Raw genomic sequence first — 14,939 nt, forward strand, 5'->3', positions numbered from 1 at the left:
CACTGGTTAGCGTCAATATACTGGAGACAGGACACATTGACAATTGAGAAAGTAGATTATGATCTTCTCAACCCCATATCTGCTCAGATTGTTCAATCAAAGCGTTTTACTGTTTTTAAACATGACGTTTGGGAAGGATCTATGTTATTTGGAAGATAAGAACCAGAAACAGCAAGCCATTGTTCCTATTTGCAGTGTCGTGTTTAACATCACGATTGGATTGCAGTGTCAGAGGTTTTTGTGTCAGAAGTGAAATTATAAATGACCGTGGACGTGTCAATTAATATTTTTGGGTTGACTGCTTGTACAAGGTTTTGTTGGGGCTTTTGGGTAAGGTGCACCTATCATAAGGTTCTCAAGTGTGAAGCATTTTAACCTTAACCAAAGTATAATACATTTCCACCCATTTAGATTAAAATTTGCACAGGTGTAATTACATAAGTAATAATAATCATCATTAATTAATAATAAAAAATATTGTATGATTTCATTATTTTTATTGTATATCAAAATCATTGTTGTAATAATTGTATTTACTATTGTGTCATAAGCAGAAAATGAAACCATAATTCATATATGCACACATTTAGATTAGATTTTGTAATAATAATAATTATATATCATGTTCACTGTACCATCATCATATTCAGACTGGTATGTCAAAGGTAGAAATGAAGCAAGAATTAATAATTATTTTAATTAGAATCAATCCGTTCTGTAAATTGGTTATTGATCATTAAAACAAAAATAATCAGCATTAAACTTCAATCAGCTGATTTCTACTATAAATAGAACACATTTGCCTTGGGGTTGAAAAAAGATTTGAATGATTGATGATTTGCCTGTCCTTGTTTGGTAGCTTGTTTGCAAACAGCAGAAAGAGTATCATTTTGGTTTTTTTGTGGGTGACACACATTTTGCAACGTGGTCCCCTTACAGCGTTCCAGAGTCACAGGCAAGCAGTTAGGAAGAGATGTAGTCAGTCATAGAAACCAGCAAGTACCAATTACTGTCCAACTTGCTAGTTTAGGGGTATAATGCTGCGGTTAGGATTTTACAACATATACGATGTAGAAGTTCAAATATAGGACAATAACTTTAAGCTTATGGCAAGATGATTGGAAATCAAGACCAAATTGTCTGTTTGAAATGCTGCTGTGGGCTTATATGCTGCGTGGACACTTTCATGGCTTTCCATGTTGAGGATGAAATATAGAAAACTCTTTGTTAGCTATTTAAGCTGGTCTCTGAGACAGGTTTGTCCTCATTTTCTTTGTTCAGGATCACGGTGGTGTTTATGTAACAACTACAGGGCTGTTTTTCTTGATAATTTTAGTTGCTTTTGATGATTTGAATAAGAATAACAGGGCCCAGCGGTTTTTTTTTCTCTCTACTAGCCCCATTAGGACATGGTCCAATCACAAAATTAGGTATTGTTTTTGACCAGTGCTATCATTTTTTCTCAGGCCATCCTTAAAAATATTTTTGTTTGCTGTAACCCGACCGACCCTGTAAATTTAGGACAGACTCAATTATTTTTTTTTTTTTGTGCTTTTAGTCCGACCGACCTGCCGATTGTAAATTTGCATTAAGACCAACCAATTTATTTTTTTACTCTTCAAACAACTAATAAAAAAACTAATAATATTAATTATATTTAAGTATTGTAAATATATAAATTCCCTAGGCCTACATACAAACAAAGGCTATCTTCCTTAATTTAAAAAAAACCCGTGACGTCATCTATGTTTACATGGATGTCACACTGTGGCCTGTGTGTTCACTTCGTCTCATATTCTCATTCACTGTCAGAGTCAACGGTTCTCGCTTGGTAATGATGGCTGCAGAAAACAAAATGTTCGCGGTCACTGTTCAAAGTCATATGGGTTCGGGCACCATAATACATCTAAAAAAATTCATTAAAACAGCTCGACACCGCTTTAACTTGGCACGAAGTTCTGGAAAAACTGTGCCCAGATCTTTTCCCATCCCTTCTCCCATCTAGTCTAAAACCGTGTCCGTGTCGACTGTCACTTTATGTTCGAAAATCTATTGCACGAAGCGATTGGATCAACCAACACAAGTTTCGAAACGAAAATAGGAAATAGATTTTAACGTCCTTCTCTTTGAGCGCGTCCAGGTTATTTTTTTATTTTTTATTTTTTGGAACGTGTCCAGTTTTTTTTTTTTTTTTTTTTTGGAACACCCGTCACAGCAACTGCAGCTTCGGACACACACGCATAACAGCAAATAATACTTCCGCACAATGTTTCTCTTTTTACAACAGAAATGTGAATTCTGCTGGTATTCAGACAGTCTCATGCATAGGTACAGATACAGATTCAGGCTATAATCGCCTAGGCCTGTCAAAATAGCTGAAAAACTAAATTCAAATTTTTTACTTAAATATGATTGTATTCGAATTTAAAATGCATAATCTCAGTTAGGGGGAAGAAAAGCTTTTTGCTTCTCTTCTGAGGCCTCAAGATAGCGCATCAAGCAAAATATTACTGCACGTTTATTCAAAGCATTAGAATACATGACTGTGAAAAAACAACATATTTAAAATAATTTTTATGAACCAATTATTAAGTTGCTTAAAGAACTATAAACAAAACAGCATCATGTATGCATGCATTGTTAAATAAATAAAAAGGTCGGAAAACCAGTCACACAGAAAACATTTTTTTTTCATTTAAAAACATGAGATGCAGTGGGATGGGGAACAAAAACCCAACATAAAGTTTCGAGATCTTTTTAGAAAATGTAAATTAATTAATTTTACATGTTTTTCTAAACATGCGGCACTCTTTGTGCGAGACGCGAGTCCAACGTGTCCCTCTAGAAAATGCGCGAAATATGCGTTCTGTGTGAATGGCTTGGTTTCAGTTTTGATGTAAACAAGATCTTCTCCACATTGATGTTCTCTTTTTTTTTTTTTTTTTTTTGAAGTGGCTTCAACTGGATAGGCTAACATAACCTTATAATGCAATGCCACATACATCGTCATCGCATCTCGTGCGCCACTGATAAAGATCAAGTATACTTCGGCGTGAGGGCATTTTTTGAGACCCGCGCAGTAGGCTTGTTGCGATAGTCGGTGTTACCTTTGATACACGGTGTTTAACCCTCTGGAGTCTAAGGGTATTTTTGGGGCCTGGAGAAGTTTTGTCATGCCCTGACATTTGTGCTTTTTTCAGTTTCTTATAAACATCTAAATGGGTAAAGTCTAATCTCACTGTAATCAGCACAAACTGGGCTATAATAATATGTGAAATGCATGTATGTTCAATATGATTGTGTTTTTGAGAAAAAAAATATTATGCGTGGTTAGTAAAAAACTAAAAATGTTAAAACACTTGAATAAGGCAAAAAAAACACATAAAGAACAATGTTTCCCGGGATTTTTGAGAACTGGAGCTTGTAGCCTAGAATTTTTCTTTCTAAATGATGTGAAAATCATCTTGTTTACTCACTCACAGAAAACAATATATTGATTTAAATTTTCTAAGACACTTTTTGTTGGTAAAAGTCATATGCGAGTAGGCGTCAACTACAATGAATATCATTGTGATTTACACCTGAGAAGACAAAGGCCCGCATAATGAGCTGCATAATGAGCCTTTAAGTCAGCTTGTGTCACTGAGAGGGAGGAGTTACAAGAAAGAATGTGAGAACAAAAAAGTATATAATTTTATGTTTGTAGTTTATTAAGAATATATTTAATTATCCCACAACATAATTTAATATCCACTTGGGGGAGCAGTTAAACAGTTTATTAGAAACAATCAAAGCTGACTTTCAAACAAATTCTTTGGCATCCTTACTCCAGTCACACAATCCTTCAGAAATCCTTTTAACAATCTTATTTTCTACAAAAAAAAACATTTATTGTTATTATTATTATCATTATTAGAGAATATTTTTCTGGGTTTTTAGGGGGAATAATTTGAAAGAAAAGCATTGTTTTTACATTTGTTACAGTTATCTATTTGTTACATTTATATTATTTACATCAAGCTTTTGAATGGTATAGTGTTGTATATTATTGAAACTTCATAATGTTTCACTTGATTATACATTTAGTCAGGAATTATAGTTTGGAAAAAGTATTTGGAAAAATTCTAACTAGTAAAATGTTTACACGTTATGTGAAAACTAGTACAAGTATATAAATAAATAAAAAGAGACTTACTCATGTTTATGATCTCTGCTGAATAAAGTGCTTCATTCTTTTTTTCTGAGGAAATCCATTTCTCAAATCCTCAACCACATCACATCTTTTTGGGGTGATTTAGGTCTTATTCCTCTCATCGCGAAGCAAACAGTAAAATAAAAACAGTCTGGCTGCTTTTTCTTCTGTTATGGGCGTATTCAAGCCGCGCGCTTCAGTTTGAATCTGAATAGCGCGTTCAGCGCGGGGGCGTGGTCACATTAGATGTAATGAAGGGAGACTTGAAAAACAGACATCGCGTTGTTTTCATATGGATTACTTTATCACAGAATATCTGTTTTCGGCGGCACTTGTTTAGTTTAAAAATACACATTTCAAGCTTTCTATAGATATCTCTCATGTATTTTCGTTGAGTATTCACGGATTTACAGTTCATTTAAATGACGTGTTTGTAAAAGAAGATCAGCGCAGACAAAGGCTGCAGACAGCGCACCTTGTTTGTTATCTTTATTTTATAAGTGCACAAAGTTTTGTTTTTTATTATGTCTGTATCCAAAAAAAAGTAGACCCTTTACAGATTTGATTGATGTATTGCTCTTATCTGTACGATTAAAACTGAAAGTGTAAGTTAAGTTCTTTTCGGGGTTATCAGGAGAAAATGACTCAAAACGCGTATCCGCGTTAATCGACTCGAAAGGGTTAACCCACCTACCGGTCATAGCACTTGACCACCGGCACCGTCCCCATCGTGTTGAAGTTTTAGCCTATAGCAATAAAGCACTTAATTCAGTTAGTGACTACGTGCCTTCGTAATTTAGCGTAAGCGGAACGAGCGCCGCAGTAAAGCAGCAGTTGTCCGATTACATTTATCATTTGAGGAGAGTGAGGCGAGCTAACTGGCAAAGGATGGCGGAAGATCTGGTTTCAAAGCGAACTGTTGCAATTTAAAATGAAGGTTTTTCGTTTATTGTTTCTCATTAGCCTATTTATAATTTTTTTGTACGGTGTATGCAGTTAATAGGCCTACCTCTTTTTTTTAACAGCTTAACGTGAGTTTAATTTTTATATTAGTTTTTTTTGCACTTAAGTGTCCAGTGATTATTCGGGTAGGCTACCTTATTTAACGAAGTTTTTGATGTTCGTTCGGTTCATATTCGATGGTTGTGCGGTGTTTTTTTTGTTTTTTATTTTTGCTGAAAAAGGCAGGCACTTTATTTAACGAATATTTATAATTATTTAACGAGTCTTGTTTGATACTTGCACGATGTGTGCAGTGGTTCGTTTTGTTAATAAATGCACTTTAAAGGTGTTTCATAAGTGCTTTTGTTTAGTTTTTGCATGGTGTGTTAAGTTATTATTCATTTTGCAATAAAGATGTGTGTAATACAAGCGAGTGTCTTATTGTTTTGTGTATTTTTATTAAGAAAAAAAATAAATTAACCCATGATTAATTCAAACAAATGCTACTGAATTGCCGCTAATTAAAGTGAAAGTAAATTGAGACGTGTGCACGTCTGCACGACCGCATTTTCGGCCACCCGAAATCCCCGACACGCAACCCCGGTGACACCGGGATTACCGTTTTTTTTACACGTCGATTAACCGGTGGAAAAAATCCGTCACCGCGACATCCCTACTGCGCAGACGGTGCGCGTACACAAGGTGAAAGATAAGACGCCAGCTACTGCGTGTCGAGCTCGTCCGCCTTTGAAAGTTGTGTAGACACGGCTGTGCGTGCGGCGAGATGGAATGGAACACGGACTGTGAAGTACCGGGGCTCATAAGGCAGCTTCCTTAATGCACAACTAAAATTCGAATGCAACGTTTTTGCATTCGAATGTGGATTTTTATTTTACATTTTTTATTTTCTTTTATTCAATTTTTTTTGACAGCTCTAGAATCGCCTATGCAATTTTTTTTTTTGTTGTTGACATTTCTAATCGTAAACACAGCCATGTTGAAGCCTGCAGTAAATGTTTGCATTATGGCAGTCCACTCTACTTATTGTTTTTCGAAAATGTTGCACTCCTGTTTGTCATTGTGCACGTAACTTCATGCCAATAAATCATCAGAAATATTGGTCTTTACATTCGTCCTGCCTGTTGTCCGTGGATTTACCTATATTTGTTGTTATTTGCCGTATAAAACTTATTTAGACATGCAAAATCGATTTTACAATCGATTCAATGAACACTTGTTACTCAAATCAAACAAAAAATCAGGATTTTTTCATAAAAGTGACAACCCAAGAAAGCAAAGTAAACGGTCTCTCATTTGTAGGTTGCATTGATACCTAGTGGTGGATGCAAGTAAAACAGTATAACATTACCTCATTTTTTTTCTTCTCACCTGAAATTCATGCAATAAACATGTTTTTGACAAAGATTTTAATTTGTTTGTGGTCTATATAGCCTGCATCAAAATGAGGTTTGCAATTATGCGCCCGAAGGCACAGGTTGAAGACACAGTGAGTGACGTCACGATATGCTAATTTGTTTAAATTCATACCTACGTCATCACCATCGCCAAAAATTTCCTTTTTTTTACAGTGAAACTTGAAAAAAAAAAAAAATAGACCGACCTACCGACCCTTTTTTTTTTTTTTTTTTTAATTACTGTTACTGCAAACCAAAATATTTTTAAGGATGGCCTCATGAATGGGCAATATCACATGTATCACAGCGTGCCAATATATAAAGATATATCTCATGGCTACAAGTGTGATATTGCTTTTATACAACAGTTTGACAGCATGAGTGTGTAAATACAAAAGAAACAACAACAGAGGGTCTATAAAAATTAAAATCTTAGTTTAACAGCTGAGCCCAAGCCTCAGATAATTCGAAAACGTAACTTTAGAACTAGTAATAAAGGATTGTTGAGTTGCTTCATTAAAAGCTTAATGTATTACTGTATTAAAAGCTGTATAGTATTATGAGAGTGAGATTGAGTGTGATTACCTGCATCTGATACAGCATTCATTCTTCAGCTCAATCTCATATTCACAATAAAACATTAGTTTGAATGTTTTCTGAGTAAATATCTTTGTCGTACTATCCTTTCTTCTTTTTAAGTGTGATTTCTGATGACAGCACTACTCACTGCATTTTTTGGCTGCATCTTACAAGCTGTTGTTGAAAGTAAAAATAACTTATGTAAAGAGCATTCAGTCTCTTTCAATATAAAAGCTTTTACTCCTGACTCCAAAAAAAAAAAAAAAAAAAATGTTGTCCCAGTCTAATGGTGGAACAGTGTAACTAAAATCACCATCACAAACACACACACAGTTACCTAAAACTAAATACAATTATTAAATACTACTATTTATATAAAATATGATTTATTGAATAATAATATTTAATAAACATCAAGAACAGCCATCATAAAAGTTGCTAGGTAATGCAGTCGAAAGTACAAAGGCAGTGCTCTTATATACAGCATTGAAGTTACATAAAATATAACGTGAGGAGATTTTGCTCTCAGTCAAATCTGTTTGCTCTGGAACAAATAATAGATTAAGGAGACCAAGCACTTGCCATGAGATTTACCCAAACTTAATTACATCTCATGTTTAACCACTGTAGAGACATCATTGCCAGCAGCAAATTCCAGAAGATCTGGCCGAGGTAAGGCTGCTCTCGGGCGGGTTATTAAGCACTCTACGCCCACTGTTGCCCTGGAGCTCACATTTCCAAAAACGTCGAAGCAATAGCAAAATTTTCAAATAGACTTTATTTTTATTAACAAACTGCATATTTGAAGTCTAAACAAGTACAATCTTGGCTTTTTTTTTTTTTTTTACATTTAGTGGTTTTGAAGGCTCTTGCAAGTAATAGCTAATCCATAGCATCATCAGTGTGAGCCTTGTCTTTCCGTTTCTTGGCAGAAACTCAAAGTTGACCTAAACCTGAGTGTCAAGGCCCATCTGATGGTTTTTATTTTTTCAGCTGCACACCCTGAGACCAATACCCTGCTTCTCAAAAATACTTTTAAGACCAGGTCCCATTTCCTACAGGGGCCGACTGGAGGAAGACCAACTCCTTGTTGTGAAAACAATGAAAGACTGATGTGCAGCACATTTTTTTGTGTTTCATAGGGGCCGTGCAGGTTCTGTTGTAGGAGGAGTAGCCACAGGCAGACAGTGAGGAGAATCAAAGCCTTCCAGTGAACTGATTAATAAACCAACAAGTTAAGCAGACTTTATGGCTTTATTGCACACTGTTAGGGCTGGGGTAGTCTGACAGTATATACCTGGGTTCCCACGGGCCACATCCGGCCCACGAGAGAAAATGTTTCTGTTCTCGGGAACCAATTTCAGTACCAAAGCAAAACCCAAAAACATACTAATTAAAAATTTGACTATAATTTCTTTTAATCCTAACTGTGTACATATTTAATTTAAAAGGGCTTTTGAATTTTAAAGCCAAGAATAACAACTTGAGTTATCTTTAAAAAAAAAAATCAATCCAACATTTAAATTTAAAATATTTAATAATATTCATAACAGAACGGACTCGCACTCTATTTGTGGCAGCCTATGTGCAAATTCATTCTCTGCCAGCAGGAGGCACTTGTAGAGCGGGAGAGATATAGGTTTCCCCGGTAACGGCTGTAATCAGATAAGCGCTGAGCCTGCGCTCACAAATGCTGCTCAAGCATTACAAGCAAGATGAAATGAAAATGACATCCATAATTTTCAGAAGACCGTCAGTTTCTTTCAGAAATACAGTGATATAAAAACACGCACACTGGGTTTCGACTTTGACTCGTGCATTGCCAATGTCTATTCAGCTAAGTCAAAGCCTTTTGGAAAATCTATTTGCGGCGGTCAGTTTTGCTATTGTGGCGGTCTGTCAAAAAATAAATCAATTTATGGGAAACACAATGAAACTTACCTGTTAGAACTCTTTCATCTGATCTTTGTGTCTGTCTTTTAAAGTGTTTTGTTAGTTTGATGTGTCCTCATTTTGATGTCGCCACATCTCCATGCTTTTATCTGCGCACCATTTGAATAGCACATCAAGAACCGGGTTATCCGGGTACTCTGTACCACCGGCACTTAAACAAATCTGGTACTGTAACATTTTCATTTTTTTGTACGGACTTGGTACAGAAGTACCAGGTCTTTTTACAACACTAATATGAAATATCTGATCAGTTTTTTCCATCCTGGTAAAGAGGTGTTTTTGAGGGAATATATTAAAGTGATTCTTTTATATATACCCTCCTGCATATTTAATTAGTCATGGCACCAGACATGTTTCTATAGGTAGTTCTGAGAAATATATTGGGTTTGCATGTAAACTGAATGACAAATGAGTCAGCAGTAACCTACGTGACTGATATCTAAAGATGTGCAGAGCTGTTGGCATGTTGGTGATAACACCAAGCTACATGTTTTGCTTGGTTGAGAGTAATAGTGACTATTTTGTTCTGTAAAAGAACAGTTATTTCATTTATAAAGCAATATATTTAATGTATAATAACACCTCAGATGTCCTTGGGCACTCAGACTAATGTCATGCTCTAACCAAGGTTATAATTTTGAAAATTTCACCAGTTAAATTTTTTTTTTTTAATTAGCAATTTGAATCTAGTTTTAGTAATTATTGTTTGATTTGATTCTTTTTTTGTGATATTAAGTTATTTATTTGAGTCTTTTATACATGTCTGCTTAAGTTCTTGTTTTGGTAGCACTTTCATTATTAGTTTTATCCCTCGTCACTTGTGTCACAAGTTGTTCTGCCGGTAATGACATATGAAAATCATACAAGTGAACTGTGTGCTTTAAATAAACAAAAACTCTGTTTGCAGAAGTTTACAGTAAAAGTACGGTAGTGCAATTTTAAGTTTCACAAATTGAACTTAAGTTGACAGTAAAGAGAAAACAATTTATCTCATATTTAATTTAATTTTCACAGTTTTTCACTGTGAATTATAAAACTACTTTTTATTTCTCTCTTTCAAAGAGATTTAAAAATACATTAATAATATTGTACTGTAAAATGACTCATTGCAATTTCTCATTAAATATATTACAGTTTTTGATTGTATATAGTAAGGAAACAGCTTTTTACCATATTATTTGTACAGTAAAACATTCAATTATTTTTTACAATGTAGTTGTTTGATTGGGTGGTTCTTTTTGACAGAATACCCTGATCATTTAAATTCATACTTAGAAGAGTAATTGAAGTGAAATTTATCAAAGTAAAAATTTTGCCCCAGTTATTCAGTCTCTTGATTTCTGTCAACCACAGTGATATTTCAAAGGTTTAAAATCCCACTCCACTGTAGTGATTGTGTGACATTACACGGCCTTTTCTCTTTCAGCATAGACCGATAAATGGCTTGCCGATTGAAGCATGCTGCTTTTTTTAGAACGCAGAGAATCGCTGTCTGATATTTGAGGTTTCTTCATATTCACAGACTACAATTGAAATGTGGGAAAACCGTATTCTTCAGTGTCTACAGTCAGTCTAGCCAACTGCAGCTCCCTGTATATTACTGAACACTGTTGTAGGTGAATTTCCTCATTTGATGCTGATTAAAACAATCGTCCAATGAAAGAAAAATACTAGGTACACAGAACCACATGAATGCGAGTAACAGATCTGTAAATTACAGTGCTTGAGGGATAGCGGTGGGGGAAGGGTTGAGAGATGTGTGGAGCCCAACACCATTGTTACAGCCTGGTGCCGCTGCTGTTTCTATGGCAACTGAAAATAAACTGCTGCCAAGGTGGATCTTTGGATGAGGACCGTGCAACAGGGAGAACTTTGTGAACGTGTACTTTGCACAGCCAGTGCACCAATTTTATGTTTCTTGGTTATTAAAAGGCTTATAAGTATAATTTTCCCATTGGCTGTTGCAAATAATTATAAGTAGATAATAGATTAACCTGTCTTTTTTTTTATTTTTTTTTTATAGAATAATTGGGTGAAATATCCAGAAATAAATATAGACACGGGTGCACAAGATTTTCTGACTGATTCTCATGAGGTCACTTGGAGATTTGGTTTGTTACTCGCACAGCACATAGTGTGGCCCATTAAATATAGCTATAAAAGTCGGCACTGATAGCCTAGTGGGCAGTGTGCTGACTTAAAAAAAAAATTATGCATTTAGCAGACGCTTTTATCCAAAGTGACTTACACTGCATTCAGGCTATCAATTTTTACCTATCATGTGTTCCCCGGGATTCGAACCCCCAACCCAACCTTGCGCTTAGTAACGCAATGCTCTACCACTTGAGCTACAGGACATTGCGGGCATCCCGAGTTTGAATCACAGCTCAAGGACCCACTCTTCCACTTCACTTCCTGTCTACACTATCCATCTTAAAGGTGCAATAGGAGATCTTGGAAATGATAACATTAGCCTGATAGCACTGAAAGCGAATGTCCCACCATCCCTGCAATCGCCGTCCAAAGCCACGGCCCCTGAACGCATTTATACGCACAACCGGTGCAGCGTCATAGAATGTCTATGAACAGATTCACGCCCACTTTTAGGGGAAAACAAACCGACATACAGTATTGGATCGAGGAATTGGACTAACCTTACAACATGCCAAAGAGTTGTTGTGTGGTTGGTTGCACCATTAATGTTTGTAAAACCCCAAATTTGAAATTCATGGCTACCTGTTATCATCATCGGTATCTTGCTGTTATGGAAATATCATGAATTACGTATGATGCTAATCGAAAGCTAAGCCAGGCTACTTGTATGGACAGAAAAGTGCACTCAGTACTCTTAATATAAAGGCATAATATATACATTTAAAGATGTTTACTTTCAAATACAAAGTAAAATCATTCACTAGCTTACCTGGTGACTCGATGGGGTACGAGTAAATGTCAGGGTAAGACACTTCTGGCCAATGGGTGGGGTGCTTACACCAATTTGACACTGGGTGAATGAAGCGACGTGTTTTTAAATTGACCAAATTAAGTTTGTGGATGTATCTTTCACACTCTGTGGCAGGCAGGATGGACATATAATTACTTGACATGTTTAGTCTTTTGGATTTCTTAAGTTATTTATGCCTGCTGGCTGTGTACGGACATTGCTTTTTGCCGCTAATTTGTAGGGAAGTCTATGTGAAATCTAGTTTATTTTCCCCTAAAAAGGGGCGGTGACGAAATTGACAGTTACATTCCAGGATGTGCTGGTTGTGCGTATGCTCACAGACCAGAATACCAGTGACAACATTACTACTATAGGCTACTTTAGCGGTTCCCAATTCCAGTCTTGTTCCGAAGTGAAGTAAACCCTTGCTCAGATAGTAGGGAGCAATGAACACTGTGTAGGGATCGTATCGATTGATTGGAATACAGTTCATTCACATAACTTGAGTTGATCATCTGAATCGAGTGTGTAGTACATCATGTGTCGTTCACCAGCAAGAAAATACTACAATACCAGGAAAGAAGACTGGGTTGTTGATTTTTGTCTGCCATTTTAGCTCTGTCTGCACAGCATGCATGAATGCGCTAATGACATATTCTGTCTGCGCAAACAGGGTGGTATGCAGATACATACATTGACAAGCAGTTAGGAAAGCTATTTAAAACGCTTGGACTGAGTGTACATTTCTTGGTCCTATGCCTTCCACAGAATACATAAATACAGATCAATTTAAACCACTTAACTTGATGATTACCATCGGGATGTGAAGAGACTTTCAACCAGTATAACAAAAAATGTTTCTGAAGACTGCTATTGCACCTTTAATGAAGCCAAAATGTTAAAAAACTAAAACTAATCTTAAAAAAAAATATATATAATTTGTTAAAGGGTTAGTTTGATGACACTCACAGGTGTTGCACTGCATTGGTTCATGAGAAGCTAATAAAAAGCGCATTCATTTAAAAAAGTCTCACACGGCTCCAGGGGGTGAATAAAGGCATTTTGTAGTGAATTGATGCATTTTTGTAAGAAAAATATCCATATTCAAAACGTAATAATCACTTTAATCTAGCTTGCGCTCTCTGTTGTAAAACGTAAGCAGTTCCGTATGAATGATGTATGAGGTCAGCGTTGCACATGCGCCGGTGAGTCTCGTGAAAACCAACATTTGTTAACTGGAGCAAAAGAAGCAAAGTTTCTTTACTTAAGCAAAGGAAAACAAGTCTCCTTTTGGCTTATATCGAAATCCTCCAACATTCTTATTTACAAACCCTAGTTTTGTACTTCTAATTAGTGACTGTTGTTTTGTTTTGATCTCTCCGCTGCTTTCCCGCATTTGTCACTTCTGAGCAGCGCAAAGCTGACCTCATACGTCATTCCCCTGGAACTGCTTCATTTACAACTGTTTTTTTTTTTATGGATGAGCTTTTTATTAAACTTCTCAAGGACCTATGCAATGACACACCCGCCAAATGGCATTAAACATCTTGAAAGATCAAGGAAAAATTACACCATCTGAATTTGTCTGAAAGAAGAAAGTCATATACACCTAGGAAGAATTCAGTGTGAGTAATTTATGACTCAATTTTCATTTTTGGATGTACTTTACATGTATTGACTATATTTTTAGGGTTAGGATTAGATATTGGCTTAGGGTTACTTGCAACTAATTATGCATAATTAATTGATATTATAATAGTAAGTACATGTAATGTGTGTAACAAGGACACCTTAAAATAAAGTGTTACCAAAAATTTTATTTAATTAAAAAGTTGTTTTATAGTACACTTAAATACTAATATAAATAAAACTTCTATTTTACTTTTTAATTTGAATTTTCAACCATAAATCAGCATGTTTTTATTTTGCTGCACCGCTGGGAAGTATGTGTATATACTGCTGGTTTTAGTCGCTGCAAAGTGAAACGCATCAGTAAATGAAGTATCATTTTGCATTTTGCTCTGAAACTGACAGCCTAGATTTATGCTTTCAAATGGAAATCAGAATTAATGTTTAATCGATCTAAAAAAGTGAAATAACAAAATATGTCTGTGTCTTTCCACACAGATGGTCATAGTTTAAGAAATAGAAGGAAATCACAAATTTGTTATTGTCATAGTAGAGTTTGCTGCTCCAAAACTGCACCTAGACAAGTTTTTGGCCTGATATTGGAGTGGGCTTAATTTCTGGGTCACACACTGTCCATAATTGACAGCAGAAACGGTACAAACTGCCCACCAAATTTAGCTGCATTCCTGAGTCAAGATGCCTGCCTGTCTGCAGAGGCACAATGCCTCTAAATCATCCCAGTGCAGAGGTAACTTTTCAACCTGAGACAGTTCACCAATAAGCTACTTTGAATGACTCTTTTAGCCCTTGGGGGAATGGCATATTCAAGGTACAACCTTAGTACAAAAGTGAAACGTTGGTTTCAGAGAGCAACTTTATCATCTGGGAAACATCAAGCCTGGTTCCTGTCTGTGAAACCGAACGCTAGCTGAAGTTTTTGTCTGTTATCACATGCTGTCTGGGCCACAGGCAGTTTGGGGCCAAAATTCTGTGTGTTGTCCTGCTTTTGTGGAGGTTATCCCCTGAACTTATTTGTGTGGGTCCAGATGAGAAGAGGATTTGTTTTGCGTATGTCTCCTCTGATACTAATACTGATCACTAATTGCTCGGTGACAATGGAAGTCTTGCACAAGGAGGGGGTTCACTATCATCAGTATGTTGTATCTGCCGCTAGTTCCCCAACAAATTTAGTCGACATGACGTAATAAATGGGGCTCGTGTGAGGGGGACAGGCTGCAGGTGAAGGGTTGGCGCTGGGCCCATCTGCTAGCTTATTGGCTTGTCT

General features: G+C 36.1%; 1 protein-coding gene across 2 annotated transcripts in view; it reads left to right on the forward strand.

Moving 5' to 3' along the window:
* LOC132122030 (receptor expression-enhancing protein 3) overlaps nt 1-14,939 on the forward strand; it is a 32,852-nt gene that overhangs the window by 384 nt on the left and 17,529 nt on the right. The window lies entirely within an intron of this gene.

The sequence above is a fragment of the Carassius carassius genome, chromosome 40 (genome assembly GCF_963082965.1).
Source record: "Carassius carassius chromosome 40, fCarCar2.1, whole genome shotgun sequence".
Taxonomy (NCBI): Eukaryota; Metazoa; Chordata; class Actinopteri; order Cypriniformes; family Cyprinidae; genus Carassius; species Carassius carassius.